At 35.6% G+C, this 3458-nt stretch overlaps 1 pseudogene; it reads left to right on the top strand.

The window, feature by feature from the left end:
* LOC107614333 lies at positions 7-3110 on the top strand (annotated as a pseudogene).

Consider the following 3458-nt stretch of genomic DNA (forward strand, 5'->3'; position numbering starts at 1 on the left):
GTGCCTCACCATCTCTTGTTCTCAGTCCCTCAATATCTCAAAGCCTCATACCTACTTGCTCTGGGGTTTCTTTCCTTTCGTCTCAGTTTCAGCTACTGCAACAACTTTCTGTGACCCAAAAAGTTGCAAAGTTGAAAGCATTCGAGCTAGGTACTGTACTTATTTGTCCTACTCTGCTTCCTACCTGTTTTCATTTCCTTTCTTATCTTTTTCTCTCATGCCTTAGTATCAACATGTTTCTTTTGTCCTCTTTCTCTACAATACATTTATAATTTGCCTATTTAACTGAGCATGCTGCAAAATGGAATAGTTGTTTTTTATGGTTTGAAAAAGTGAGTTTTTATGGTCTTAGTTGAACTTTGAAGTTGGTACAAAACCCTTAGTTGCTTGTAGTGCATGTTTCTTCATTGTTTGCTCCCATTTTGAGTAGTACTTTATGCGTCTGTGAGTGGAAAACTTGTAACAAGTATCAGAAACGTGAAGTATGAACTTTTGAAATGTCCATTATCATACATATTTTAGTTCTTTTTTTTGGTAGTCTTTTGATTGTTTTCTTTCCTTAGGGAGCATGTTGTAGTGTAACCATTTTTGAATGTTGTTTTATTCTCTCCAAGTGTTGTACATAATATATTCTGTTTTGTTTTTTGATGGCTAAAGATTTACTCGGAAGTAACTTCTTTGCCTTTTTCTTCTGTGAATTTACATCCCAAAAATCTCAATCATTAAATAAATATATGACTATGTAATCCCGATTGTTATAGCTATTAATAGTGGCTCTTGCAGTTGATATGGCTGTAGTCGATAACGTTTATATCATAGAGTGGCAAAAGTTTTTCAAACAATAGTGATAATAATAACAGCAATATTGATTTCTTTCTTTTATCGGGACTTGTACTGACTATGTACATATTTTTATTCATGCTCTAGACAAATCATTTCAACCAATAGTCATTATTTTTTCCTCTTCAAAATGATATTTGTTTACAACTAAAATATCCCTAAACTTATTTTTAAGTTACATGGGTCTGAATTGTTCTTACTCATTGGCAACCTGACTTGAGAGTGACATTTTCTTACAAAAGCAACAAGAAGAAAGAAAAAGAGAGACATAAAGAAGAGAGAAGAGAAAACTATATTCTAAGTGATTGTGCAATAGGGAACTAGGGACCGAAAGAATCGAAGAAAAATGGACAATTGACCTGTGTCAATATAGGATGGCATATGGTGCTAATTTATACAAAAATATAGCATCCTTTCTTTAAGATAAACTTTTCAAATGATCCACAAAAAGCATGGGACTTGCACAATATTTAGTGAAATCCTAAAATGATAGCCCTGGGGACGAGTGTTCACCTTACCACACTCCTTTATTAATTATGGATATACTTATCATTTAATTTGTGTTTATGATGGTGCCACATATATATATTTATATTGGGTAGTGGAGACAGAACACATCTTATGCTTCCATATTTCGGTGTGATTTTTCATTGTCTATTACATATTTCATATACTGATGAGTTTGTACTTTGAAGTTCTAGATAACACATAATTCTGCTGCATACTTTTCACTATTGTGTTTTCAAATGTCTGTCCTTTCAGGAATGGAGGTTCTTGGTACCGTCGATGACCTCTTGGATTTCTCATCCGACGTAGGTGAGGATAATGATGCTGTTGTTGACAGACGCAGGAAAGGATTTCCTTGTAACCCAGAATGCAAGCAACCTTCATTCAATCCATTGGCCATGGATGATCCTAACTATTCATTCTCTGTAAGTTTTATATTCCATTTTCAGTTCTTTCGGAATCTTAATGCCCGAGAAAAAGAAAACAAATTTTTTGCTTTTTGATTGTGACTATTTCGGAATCTTGTGATTTTGAAAACAGAAATGTTAGGAAAAACGTTTATGTTTTATATGCTGATTTGGCGGGTATTGGGTGGAATTAAAATTTGGACTAAGCTTATTGAGTCAGTTGCATAGGGCATTAAGAGAAATAAGATAAGATGTATGGATTATCTTTTATTGAACATAAAAGGTTCTTGATTGGCTTTAGTTTCTTTTATAAGTGTGTACACTATACTTTAGGACAAGCTTTTACTCAAAATGTGGTGGTCATTTGTTAGTGTTAGTGTGTTACTACAGGATTTATCTTAATTACTCAAGGGTGTTATTGAAAAAATGGCAGTGAAACTTAATTTTTCTTTTTGTTTGCAAAATATGGGGGTACTGTCCTATAGTGCAGTTGGTTATTATAATTTTCTTTTCAAAAGTAGAACATTAACAGGTGCTTACATATTTTTATTTATGTGTTCATCATTGCATCGCAAACACTAGATCAGGTAATAAACATTATGTAGACTATATATTTGGTCATATTTTTCCACTTACTTTTCTTCCAAGCTTTCCTTGTGGTAGAGTCATTCATTTCTTCAGTCTGAAGAAAACAAATCATGTGGTCACTTGTTCCTTTTATCCAAAGGTCTGCATTGATTACTAATTAGTTGGGTATCCACTGAGTGATGTGAAGATCAATTTGCCCCCCATTTTCATCTATCAGGAGTTCGCCGAGGAAGAGCTTGAATGGTTGTCCAATAAAGACGCATTTCCTGCTGTCGAAACATTTGTCGACATACCATCTATTCAGCCTAACATGTCAAAGCACCAAGGGACAGCCTCAGTGCTTGAATATAGAAGGAGCATCCCCAATAATAACTGCACTAACAACATTACACTCTTAAACGGCTTTGATCACCTGAAGGTCCCTGTCCGAGCAAGGAGCAAGTGTCGTAGTAGGCCTCGCCTGGCTATTGCTGACGTCTCAAGTCATCAGTCCTGGTGGAGACTATCTAGTAGAGAAATTTCCGGAGTAGAAGTGATAAAAATCCCAACCATTGGGAGGAAATGTCAGCACTGTGGATCTGAAGAAACTCCACAGTGGCGATCAGGTCCGCTTGGGCCAAAAACACTTTGTAATGCCTGTGGGGTTAGGTTCAAGTCTGGTCGACTGGTCCCCGAGTACCGTCCTGCAACCAGCCCAACTTTTCGTCACGAGTTGCATTCTAATTCCCATAGGAAGATTATCGAGATGAGGAAGCAGAAGCAAATGGGAATGGTTTGAAGGCAATGGATCACAAAAGGCAATTTGATAGTGTGCAGTGCTTGTAACAATCAGTATTTTAGAGCTCAATAGTTTTGTTTCGATTTATTCTAATTATTTGTTTCTTTATCTGGGTCCATTTTTTCTGTGGGGTTGGTTAGATCAAAATCAAATTTCTTGAGGAAGAATCAAACTAGGGAGGTCGTAAAATTATGTATCCCATTGTTACGCTGTAATCAAGAAGCCAGCTTAGGATTATTATTCTTTTATTTTGCTGCTTTTAGGCATGTATTCTGTACTTTATTTGGGAGAAGCTCTTATACTTGTCTTGAACTAAGTATAAATTTTGATTTGATTAC

The sequence above is a fragment of the Arachis ipaensis genome, chromosome B08, assembly GCF_000816755.2.
Source record: "Arachis ipaensis cultivar K30076 chromosome B08, Araip1.1, whole genome shotgun sequence".
Classification (NCBI taxonomy): domain Eukaryota; kingdom Viridiplantae; phylum Streptophyta; class Magnoliopsida; order Fabales; family Fabaceae; genus Arachis; species Arachis ipaensis.